General features: G+C 40.3%; 1 protein-coding gene across 5 annotated transcripts in view; it reads right to left on the reverse strand.

Annotated features, from left to right (window-relative positions):
- Positions 1 to 12,882, reverse strand: part of SSH2 (slingshot protein phosphatase 2) — a 266,689-nt gene that overhangs the window by 62,823 nt on the left and 190,984 nt on the right. Inside the window, exon 1 of one of the 5 annotated variants that reach the window (XM_023556238.2) lies at positions 234 to 6,951. The exons of the other annotated variants lie outside the window; for them this stretch is intronic. The gene's annotated coding sequence lies outside the window, so the exon portion shown is untranslated. Of the gene's footprint in view, positions 1 to 233; positions 6,952 to 12,882 lie in introns of those variants that run through there. 5 annotated transcript variants of the gene reach the window in all.

The following is a 12,882-nucleotide window of genomic DNA, read 5'->3' on the forward strand; positions in this document are numbered from 1 at the left end:
CAACTTTGTGGGATGAAGTAAAAATAAAATCGGGGAGGCTCTAGTTACTTACACAGTAACTACTGTGTACTCTGGACAATTTTTCTGAAACAAAACTTACAATAATCCACACATATTACATGGTAGCAGTTAAGAGTGAAAGCTCTGGAAACAAAACAAACCAACAAAAAAAAGGTGAAGGCTGGGGAACCCCAGACTGTTGGGGGTTGAATCTTGGCTCTACTACTTCCTACCTGAGTGAAATTTTCTGGGCCTCAATTTTCTTATTTGTAAAACAGGGTTAACAAAATGAGGTTGTTATGAGAAGTCATTGAGCAAACAAAATTAAATCAGCTCTATAATGCTGCTGTCAGTCGTTCACTCAATTTTATTTTTTAATGGAGTCACACGAAGCTGATAAACCTTTGTGGTACCCTGCCCAATAGACTGGAACACATCTTCTAAAAACAAAATATCAGAAGAATCCACAGACGCCACTTTAAAAATTTGCATGCTGGTTGGGAGGGGCTGTCTTGATTTTGTTTTGTTTTCATCTTTAAATAAAGCATTGCGCTCTTGTGGTCTGTTGCACAAGCTTTGTCTCTTGTTACATCCGTGGTGTGCACATGTTGCCCTGCTGTGGGCCACTGTGTCACTCACATACCGGGAACGACCTAAAACAAAACGTCTGAGTGACAGGATGAGTGGAGCACACCACAGACAGGAAATGAAAGTCACACTTCTGCCAACACAGCAACTGTCTGCTTTACTAAATGAAAACATTTTTAAAATAAAGGCTAAATAACCTACCTATTTATCAGGCCAAGTAATAGCTTTGGACACTTTGGCTTCCAGTAAAAAAAAGTGGTTCTGTACATCTACAAAAGAACTTGTGTTTGTTGAGAGCTTAAAACAACTGATCACACTCAAGTCATTCCTCTTGTGAGATGGAGGCAGTTTCTCTTTGATAAATACCAGTTTAAGAATTAATTTCCTGGTTTTTGGAGTTCAGTAATATGTTCTCAGGTACATTTATTACTTATGCTTTAAAGCATTATCTACATGTGTTCTTTAAATTGTAGTGCTTTCACGAGTGGGGTTCAGAGGTGGGGGACCAGGGCCCTTGGTTAACTCGAAGTTGCCTGGAATCAGGAAATTTTATAATTCCTGATTATAAAAGAAAGACTAGAAGTCAGACTCACATCACATACAGCCTGAGGGAAAAGACGCCTTTCTACTTCGATTGTTTACACAAATCTCAAAGAACCTTTCTGACAGAATAAAATGCACAGCAGATCCAGCTGGGCCAGGAGACCGCCCTGGGAGGTGGGGTCTGGGCTCCCAGAGAGCCACAGCAGACCCACTTGGAACGGCACAATCAATCCTCTTTATTCTGTGGCCCCAGATAACGACCCTCATTATCACAAAAGTGGCATACTGTTGGTCACAAGGGGACCAGGAATGAGAATGTGGCTGATTACAAAAATCCCTTATCATCAACGGAAAAAATTCAAAGCTTTACAAATGCTATCAAAGATGGGACGGCAGCACAGTGGCATGGAAGCGGAAAAAAACAAAACAAAATAAAATTCACAACTGCCAGAGTTTAGGTGGATCAAGTTGAACTTGGTAAATAATGCTTTATTTGCATAAAACTATACATAAACTCAATCACATGTACTTCAGTGCAAGGTAAAAGCTTAGCATTTCCAGTTAGAACAAAAGGAGATTCATTTGTGTAACTATTAGTCTTTCTGAAACAGCTGCCTGAAGAATCAATTGACCTAGAGTTGGTCTCTAAATTGGTTAGAAAAGCAAATGAACATTATCAGATGGTTTCTGAATTGACCAGTTTTTTTTTTTTAGAGTCTAGCCCAGAAACGGGACTTCTCCAGTAAACTCTATGCAGCCAACTGTATGTGATTACAGACGCCTCCGTTAAACACAAACTCAAGAGAAGTTAAGAACCCCTATATTAAGGAAGAAACAAGATAAACAGAATACCTTTCTCTTCTGATCTCAAGACTGAGAGTAATTAGCAGCTTGATAAGAAAAGACACAGGATTACCTTTCTAACTGAGTGACAGTGAAGGTCTCCAGAGTCTTTATCAGAACACAATTGAAGAACATCTATCCCTTTCTTTGCCCTAAGATCACTTGCTCAACAAAGGGAAAGTCATCCCTGGGTAACCCAAAACTCAGTGCCACTGAATCGATTCCGACTCGTAGCGACCCTATGACTCTGGGTAGGTAACAGTTAACTCGACTAGATGCCTACTGTATGCTAGGCGCTGTGCTAAGCACGTTACATTATTTTATTTAATCCTCACAACAATCCTATGAAGTAGGTGTTATTTTTACCCCCCAATTTACACATAAGAGACGGAGGAACTCAGAGATTGTAATTCTCAGATCATAATTTTCAGGGCAAGGATTCAAACCAAGGTCTGACTTGAAAGTTCATGCTCTGAATCGCCCTCTACTATAATGTTCTAGTTTTATGATATAATTTATGGTGGATGAAATACAATGTCTTCCCTACAGATCTTTCAGACAGAATAGAATTTAAAAGTAGGATACAGGAATGAGAGAAAAGGACTGAAATCCATCTAGATTTCAAGTCTTCTCTTCTTTTTTTTCCTCCCCTGAACCAAGGCCATAAACAGAAAGGAGGGACTGCGGGGAATGACGACTAAGGGGAATGCAGAACATGTGGCTGAAAAGAACCAGGGTAAGTAAAGTCTTCGGAGATGAATCCAGATGGGATGAACAGTAGAGAAAAGAACTATAACTTCTACTGGGAATGGTACTAGAGTTTCAGCATCAAAAAAGGAAGAAAGTACTCTAAAAAATATCAGAAGGTCAAAACCAGCTAAGGCTGAATCAACCAAGAATATACATCTTACGGAAAAGCAAATATCCGACTGCTTTTAAATACATTTTGGGAAGCACTCTGTGCCAATTCCTTCTGATCAAAATCACATACCAGAATATGAAATCTGTTAACTGGCAATTTCTTCTCGGGCAAAGGGAACAGGAAAAGGTCAACTAAGGGGAGAAAATGCTTAACTGTTCTGAGGTTGGAATAATCTTTGAGGAATGTGACCAGGGTGATCAACCACGACCAACAGGAAAGCCAAGGAAGCAAAACAAAGCAGCAACACACCTGGCCAAATTACTGAATGTCAGTTGGATACAAATTCTTCTGTTTATATACAACGAACATAATAAGAAATGGATCATTTACTATGGGTAATCGAATTTCAGAAAGTGGGTCTAACACTTTTATTTCAGTATTAAAATGAAGGAAGTAGATTTTCACGTTATAATGCTTGTAATGCTAAACTCTTGAGTTTGGTATTTCTGTCTGAAGTAGGAATTCATAGACAAATTATTGTGTAATATTGAGCATATATAATATTTTTGAACAAAGTGAGTTGGTTGGCATTTATGTTAAATTCAAATACACATAATCTAAGCTGTTCCATTTTTGTCTTTCAAATACATTCCACCCTACTAACACCATCCTCCCATAGCTTTCTCTGAGTATTTAGTTGTTTAATTTTCAGATTTAAGGCACCAGGGCAGCTTCTGTCAATCCCACTGGGTAGAAAGGAGTTTATGTCCCTACTTTATGTGGTCATATTGCACAAAAAGGGAAGAATTTTGTAGTAAAAAGATTCAATTAGAAGACCAGAGGCTAAGGGACTACGATCTTCTGACAGAAATTAATTTCTTCTTTTACAGCCCACACCTAGAGAGTTGGTGGTCAGCACGAGTGCCTACTAAACCAGAAAACCAAACCCACTGCTCACGAGCTGATTTTGGCTCATAGCGACCCTACAGGGCAGAGCACAACTACCCTCTAGAGTTTCCAAGGAGCACCTGGTAGATTCAAACAGCCGACCTTTTGGTTAGCAGCCAAACTCTTAACCGCTATGCCACCAGGGTTGTACTGGCTAAAGCCAAAAAACAGGGAAGAAAAGGTCATTGTGCCACTGTATGAAACCTGATTTCAAAAGTCAAAAGCATGCCTCCAGGTACTGAAACAAGTCTGATTTTGTAATCCTGAATAAAGTTAGATTCTGAGAGAAAATTCACACCAAATACCGTAATTAGACATTCTTTGTTATTAGATATTCCCCATCCTACCCCCATCACCCATGGCCATACAGTCAAGTGACAATACTAGAGTAACAAGCAATACCTGGAAGCCTCTCCCCCAGGGCATTAATTCCCAGACACCAGGCACAGGCCTATGAATGCAGGTAGCAGGATTACTTCTCTCCTTATCAGCTTTTTTTTTTTTTGTATCAGCAGGCAAACAGAGGCTGGGGCACATTAGTCCACCGATTACAAGCAAAACAGAAAATAACTTAGAATTCTAGTTCTTACTCATTAACTACAACCATCAGACCATTTTAGTTCAAGCTAATTTTCCAACTTAAACTATTGCACAATGCCCAGCACAATTACACTCAGATGCAGCTATTTGTTTTTCCCCTTTCCAACTTTTTTATGATTACAAAAAGGAAAAAAAAGGTATGCTTGTTCAACAATATGCCTAGTTTCTTCCCCTACAGACCATAAATGGTGGTGGTGGTGGGGGCGGGGGAACAAAAACCAGAAAATTCTTTTTTTTTGTTCACTTTGTTCACTTATTGGCAAGATCTTGTAGCTATTCAATTTTTGCCTTAACCATGCACATCTTAGAAATGTTCAGACAGAAATATAACATAAGATCAATAATTTTACCAATGGTCACACAATCCAACCTTTACAGACGGGGCACATCTGAGTTGACACTTGGTATTTTTGGCTGCCCAGCAATAAATCTCCACTTCCTAGTGTCACCCTAATCTCCTTTTTGGGAATCCTCCCAAATGTGCATGATCTCGATGGCCTCCAATTGCAAAACTGTAAGGGGCTGCAGGAAGCTGGCATGTGGCCTATGCTTGGCCAGCTGGGAACTGTCCTCTGTGTGGGATGGTCACATTCATTATGGGGCGAGTGGCGAGGTGTGGGTCAGTCTGCTTCTGGTCCCTGATCTTCCCAGAATGCCCGTCTGCTCTCAATGCCTAGTTGTCTAGCCTCCCATCCATTTTGTGAACACTGACATCCTCCCGACAGTATCTTGCATAAAATAGGATAGTTAAATTCATTTCTGAGTGTGCAAGAGAAAATCTGGTGCGTCAACTGAAGCCCAGAGAATTTAATTACTTGTCCCAAGTCACACACAGCTACAGTTAGCAGTGGAGGCAAGACTAAGGTCCATGTCATCTGACACTCAGGGTGGCACTTTAACCCTTTTTCCTGTGTTAGGTATTACGACAACAGGACATTTTGCTGACCTCATAGTCTGAGGCACCCAGCAGTTAAAACACATCTGGTCAGTTCATCTAAGAGAATAAAGGCAGGATTTCACGGCGGAGCTCAGCATGGTGTTTGTTCTATTTTCCATGGCATCTTGAAGACACAGTTCAGGTCTGAGGGGGAAAGATTTACACATATTCCCATGAGGCAAATACTTTCATTCATGCCATCTCTTAAAATTGCCTCTTTTTTTCTTTTGCCTTTTGTAAATTTCTTAGATATTAAACTTTGCTTTCAAATATATATATAAAAAACTAGGTGTCCATGAAAGGAGTTGGTGTCACGCAACTTCCCAACACACAACTGATCTCAGTCCTCCTCATGACTGATAGTGGTAAACCAAGGTGTTGAGTCTTCTTTTCTTGAATCCTCTTTTTCTGAGAAGGCCTTCCCTCCAAGAAGAGGAGAAATTATCTATCAGCAATAGGCAGCCTATGTTTCTTACGGGCTGAATTAACAAAACTTCTCAGTCCTATGGCCCTAAAGTCTAGATTTGAATATCTTTCTTTCAAAGGGAAAAGCTTTAAAGCTGTCTGGACCCAAAAGTAAATGACCTCGATAGTTCTTTTCCAGTACTTAAAACGCAAGACATATTGGTTACCAGGAGACATGACCAATATTACTTGGCATCAAACTTATAATAGTTGGTAGGGAAAAAACAAAACAAAAGATTAACTAAAACAAAACAAAAACTGTTCATCAAGTGAAAAATAATTTCATTTAGATGATTCAACAAATGCCTTTCTAGGTACTTAAAACACACCTGAAGAAGGAATGCAAGCTGGACTTTCATAACACTTGGCCAAAATGTCAAACTCTGTTTTCAGATCATTCCTCTTTCACCTCTATACAAAGCCTCTTCTGAGGCTCAGGCAATCTTCTATTTATTCTTCATCGCTGTCACCTTTTTCCATCCTTGTCATTATCTTTTATTTACCCCTTGTCTTGCTCAATCTTCTTCCCCTTCACTCTGACTCCTACTACAATCATAACAGACTCCACACAGATGAACATCCAATAACTCTGCACCAAAATTTCTCATCCTCCCGATCTTCAAAGATCTTCACTTTGACTCCATTTAGAGCTCTAACTCCCAGGGACCTTCTGGAAGGCATTGAACCTTGATGGACGTGATTACAGAAATACAACTCCTTTTCCTCATCACACTTACATGTGTTTACCAAGTCTCTTGATTCCTCAATTTTTTTGGCCATCAACCTCCTTTTGGCTTTTCTTCCTTCCTTAACCAACCTAACCCCGTGTCTTACTTCCTAACTGGTTTCCCTAAATGAAATTATATGATTTGATGATTTCTTTATTTTCATCTCTTGGAGCAGTGACCTTGACATTGTGAACTTTAACTGCTTTGTCTAATGTTATCTTCCTAATGTCTAACACAGTGTCTGGCATGAAGTGGATATTCAGCAAATAATATATTGAGTTAATAAAAGGCAGACAAACACTGCTGAAGGAGATTATGAAACCATGCTGTGAGGTGCTACAGAATATTCATGGTGTCAACAACAATGATGTCAAAAGATGACAGTAACAACATTGAGCTGACTCGGTTGGGTACTGAACACCTCTGGACAGCTCCCCCTCCCATACCCTTCCACTGTTATTTTAAACCCTCCCCACTCTCTTCAAGCCCCATTGCAAGCCCTGCTTCCATTCACTCCCCACATTTAACCTGACCTTCTACAACATCAAGAAAATGGAGGCTAGCTGGCGTAATGTCTCCCAATTAGTTTCTCTGACCTGCAGACTAATCTCCTTTCTCCAATCTCATAGAATCATGTATCCAGCTGTTAAAAGTCAACTCTTTTATCTGTGTCCTTGACCCCATTCCCTTGTCATCCAGTTTTATCAGTTAATCTCTCTCTCTCTGCTACTGCTTCCCCTCAGTCTGGAAACATGCTCAAATCTGGCCTTTCACACGCTTAAAACAAAGAACCTTACCTGACCCTGTGTTCCCTTTTAACTTCTCTTCCTTTTTTACTGAAACTCTTTAAAAGGAAGTCTATACTTGCTGTCCTCATTTGCTTCCCTCCCCAGTCATTCCTCTACCCATTGCCATCACACACAAGAATGCGAATACTGAGAGGCGAGACTCATTGGGGACCATCTTGGAGCATGGCTGCCACAACTCCCACATTGGTCTCTCTAGCCCAGATCTACTGCCAGAGCCCCAGACCTGTCCAACCAGCTACCTGCTGGACAGTTATTTTTTGCAAGTAATAAAGGCAGCAACTTTACCATTATTTCACAAACTTTTGTGTAAACCTAAAATCTGGTACAATGACATGTCCATCAAAATGTTCTCTTTGGGAGTTGTATAGTGCTGGTGGTAATGGTTAGGGATGGCTCTGAGCATTGTGAAATAAACTTAAAGAGGACTTTGTAAATATCATTTGTTGAGTGCCTGGTGCTTTACACTCACTATTTCACAATAGCCCCAAGAAAAGATGTCATTTCTTCCCATTTTAAAGATGAGGAAACAAAGCTTTTGAGAAAAACTTGCCTAAGCTTACCAATCACAAAATCAGTAAATGACAGAGCAGAGACCAAAAGTTAGGCTCATTTCCGAGGCTTTTTCCTTCCTTGGCTTCTTTAGCATTCTGTATAATGAGGGCACTGCAGTCCCATGGTAGACTACCCAGCAGGGCACCCAATAGGGCTCTCAAAGAGAATTTTCAAATATTGGAAAAAAAAAAAAAAAAAAAACCAAAACAAGGCTTTTTTAATTGAGTCAGTTCAGTGCTACTTTACTGCAGCCTTAAAAGGAATTCTCGAAATTAACTGGCCACAAAAATTTAATGCAGTATGCAAAACACTAGTCTACCAATTTTCCTTACCAAACCGTCTTTCCTGTAGTTGCTTTCTACCTTACTAGGCTAAGGAAATGACATAATTTGCAAACAGGCATTCTTAAAAATTCTTCAAAGATACTAATTTCCAAACATCAAACCAAGGAGAACAGAAAAAGGCACTGTACAGTACACTGACTCTATTTTAAATCTACTGCCTGGTTTCCTTACTATTACTGCACTGTCTAACTTTTTAAAGTTCCTGGGCAAATTCTTATTTTCTTAATTGTCTTAATGATGTTACAGGCACCCTGGCCCTGCACTGATGCACAATGAAATCCACTTGCAAAGGCAGTTAAATTCTGTAAAAGAGTAACAATGATGATGATGACGACAGAGGAGGAATAGAGGAAGGATATGGAATGGGAGGGGGGAAAAAACAAAGTAAAAGGCAAAGTCCAAAGGACAATTTAAGGAGTTATCCACAAAAAAAAGGCGGGGGGAGGTGGTGGGGGGGCGGGGATGGTAGAGAGAAAGCAAGTGGTAGTTACTGGCCTTAATTAACTCATATTTTTAACCAATTCAATGTTTCTTGCTTCCTACTCTCTTCTTACAAAATTATTCCATAATTGCATCACCAACACAAATGAAAAATTCACTCCATTGGCTCCTTGCAAATTTAATTTATCCAGCTTTCTTGCTGCCTGATTCAATTTTGAGGTATATTTATGACGAAGCCATGACCCAGTGTACTTTCTTCCCTATGTTCCAGATAGTGCTCATAAGAAATTAGCGAGCTGGGAACAAAGAGATCACACAGTAGTATTTTGAAATACTCTAGAGTGTAATGTGAAATGAGAATTCTAAACATTTTGGTTAGGATTTGGAAAAAGAGGAAAATATCCAAATCAAAATGATCCAAGAACAAATTTTAACTTACATGTGCCAGAGGAAAAAAAGTTAAAACTTAACACGTATTTGCTCTAGCGTAGGAACAGACTTTGCAGTATAATCCCACATCTGCTGCCTAGGTTGCTTTTAGGTTCTGGTTGAGCTAGGTCCTCTAGTCTACCCCAAATGGCAACTCAGGACCCAAAAAACATAAACAACAAAAGGAAGTAACTTTAAACACCAGGTTTACTGTCAAAGGCAAACTTTATCTACTATGATAGGAAGGGTCTTTCATTTTCTCGGAGGGCCGCAGATAATAATGAGTCCTGTGAACTTCCTGAGCTATCAAGGGACCCTATATACCACACGTTCACCTTTAAACATCTAAGCACAGGAGACCATGGTTTCTAAAAGGAAGGTGGCTGAAAATATTCAACATCTAACTGCCTGCTAAAACAAGCAGATGCGGTTCATTTTGGTCTTCCTTTTTGTAAAATAAGAAAGGGAGTCTGAGAGACATGTATGTGGCCTTATTTTCCATCAGAAAGAAGATAAGGATGGGACATAGAGGCAGCTCTGAGGATGCAGACAACCAATTACAAGTGAAGCACTGCTAGCAACAAGATTTGTCAGGTATTTGGAGGAGCTGAGGCTTGCAATATAACAAAGAACAAGAGTGTAGACATGCTTTTTCCTAAGTGGAGCTGCACTTGGGTGGGCATAGAAGTGTGCCTTGACAATTGATGTAATTTAAAACAGTTTTAAAATGTTAAGAAAATTAAAAATGCTACACACACGCATACAGTCCATTTTAATAAAAGCTGAATCTCAGCCATACTCCAAAACCTACAATACTTGGGTCCCAAAAGCCAGAAAGGAAAATAAAATCAAGGACTCACTGACAGAGTGCTGATAAACTACAATCCCTTTTCAGTGACTTAAGACCCAAAACCGAGATGATGCCAGAATCAAGAAAAACAACAACAGAGTGGCTGTATGACAAAGTATCTGAACTTTTGCTTAAGAAAAAGGACATAACTAGGTAAACTCTATGCACATCAAGAATGGAAAAGTAATGTGACAGGAATGGAAATGGCTATTAGTAAGGATGGTGCCTTTGGGGTGATTTTCCCCCCTTTTTTATACTGTGTTTTCAATTTTAAATAACACCAAAAAAAAAAGGGGGAGGCGGGGGAGCAGTACAGGAAAACACACCGTGGGAACAGAGTCCAGCACACAGATGTTTTGCGTAAGCTGCGTTCTCAGAGACATCTGCCTTTGTGCAAGACTTGAAAAAGTGGAGCTGCCGTCAACAAGTTCCCTGCAGTACGGGGGTGGGGCCTGAGAGAAAGTGAGCTGTGAAGAAACCCAACAGTCAGAACCCTCAGGGCTGAGAACACAGAGTTTCTTAGATTAACTTCCTCATTTATGACCCACTCCCCTGCCCAAAGTGCTTCGCCATCAGCAATGTCTACTACCCAAACAAAGGCGACTGGAGCTGACTATATGTCTTTATTCAAGTGATTAAGGTTCTTTGTCAGCAGCAGCACTCAAGTTATTTGCAGCAATATCCTACCCTGTGGTAGAAATGAGAGGACAACTCCTCCCCTTCTTGTTCCAATTCCAAATAAAAATGATTATTGTGTACAGAAAAACTCACGTAAAAGCAAAGATTGTTAATTTGCCCTAGCACCTTGCTTTGGTGTGTTGAGCTTTCTTCATTTTTAGTAAACCCTGGCGGCACAGTGGTTAAGTGTTACGGCTGCTAACCAAAAGGTCAGCTGTTTGAATCCACCAGGAGCTCCTTGGAAACTCTACAGGGGCAGTTCTGTTCTGTCCTATAGGATCGCTAAGAGTCGGAATTGACTAGGCGGCAACAGGTTTGTTTTTTTTTTATGTCTGTATTGTTCGCTTTTGCATGTAAGGCAATGGAGGGAGGGTGCCATTCGCACTGCTTTATATCCCACTGTAATGCCATGTACCAAAAACCAAAACCAAACCCGTTGCTGTTGAGTCGATTCCAACTCCGAGCAACCCTACAAGACAGAGTAGAACTGCCCCATAGAGTTTTCAAAGAGTGCCTGTTGGATGTGAACTGCTGACCCTTTGGTTAGCAGCTGTAGCATTTAAACACTTCACCACCAGGGTTTCTATGGTATGTACAGAGCGCTTAATAAATGTAATCTGAAAATGACAATGGGGATGCTGAAGGCTCATGCATACTTCAGAGAATAATAACATATCAAAGTCATTGTAAAATCTCTTCTCTGGTGTTCACTGGCAGGTGACAAAGCCCATATGTCTTCTTCCTCTGCAACATAAACCACAAGGAGAGGCTGCCTTACTTGCTTTTGTTCGCAGCCTTCTATCAAGCCTGATGCTAGTGGGGAACTTCTACTCACAAGACAACTTTCAACTTACTTGTAAAGTTCTATCTGGTGCTCTGTCTTGAAGTTCCTTTTTCTGAGAAATCGGGCGTGCTGTACAGGTTACTGCCCTACACAGTTAACAACAAAAGACTTTAAAAAGCTCTTGCTCAAGCACAGTAGCCTCTTCTAGATCCTGTATAGGTACCTCTCACTGCTGGAATGACAATGGAGCTCATATCTATAGGTTGATATAAACTTGGGATAAAGTCACCCAAACTACTAATACAATCTCTTAGTTAATTCCACACAGCTCACACAACGTACATTTTCCCACTGGTTAAACTACCAATCAAAGTAGAAAATTACCATAGAGAAATCAAACTCCTACCATCAGCTAGATGAAGATTTCAACTCGAAGTTAATACACACATGAAAGAGGATGGTACCTATTCCTTCTGTACTTACATAACCTAACAGTGGTTTTGAAACATGAATGGCAGATCCTATCCCAAGGATTCTAATTCAGTAGTAAGTTTTTTAAGTGTCCCAGCTGATTCTGAAACCTAGTCAAGTCTGGAAGCTACTTTTCAAGAATGCATCATAGATTCCATTCACTCATTCAACAAATATTTACTGATAGCTTATTATGCGGCAGGTCTATTCTAGGCACTGAGAACATACAAGTCAACTTTCAGAAAAGTCCATGTTCTCAAGGAACCAAGAGATTAGTTGGGGTTGAGCAGGGAGACAAAAATATGTAAAATGTCAGGTGGTGATAAATGCTCTGAAGAAAACAGTGGGTAAGAAGCTAAAGAATGAGAGGGTACTCAGGAAAGGCCTCTCTGATAAAGGTGATATTCAAGCAGAGGACTGAATAAACAATAAGCCAAATATACTCGCTGCCCTCTCCAGAAGAATGGAGAGACAGGAAAGTTCCAGGGATTTACAATCGCAGCAGGTTAGGTCAACACTCAGGCCTGCCCTTCTGGGAGATACAGTTCTTCCTCCAGAGAAGGTCATTTCTGCAAGCTGTCCTGGAGCCCAGTAGGTATTAGCCAGGTAGAAGGCGCCTGGGAGGGAGAAGAAAGGAAGTTCCAGGTAGAGCCAGCAGCATGCGCAAACTTCAATCATGTATTGTGAAACAGTGGAGGGAAGGCTGCAATAAAGATGGGGAGACGTAAGCAGGGCACAGATTTCAAAGGGTCTTATGTAGCTTGGCAAGGAATTTGGGTTTATCCTAAGGATAACAGACAGCCAGGGTTTGCACTTCCAGAAAGATTTCTCTAGCTATGGTGTATAGAATGGATTGAAAGGGGATGTACTCAGAAACTAGAGTTATAGAAGTTACTGCAGTATTAGAAATAGAAGTTACTGTAGTATTCCAGGCAAGAAATAGAAGTTACTGTAGTATTCCAGGCAAGAGAGAAGGGTGGTCTGATCTGAGGTAATGAGAACGAAGAGAA

The sequence above is a fragment of the Loxodonta africana genome, chromosome 18 (genome assembly GCF_030014295.1).
Source record: "Loxodonta africana isolate mLoxAfr1 chromosome 18, mLoxAfr1.hap2, whole genome shotgun sequence".
NCBI lineage: Eukaryota > Metazoa > Chordata > Mammalia > Proboscidea > Elephantidae > Loxodonta > Loxodonta africana.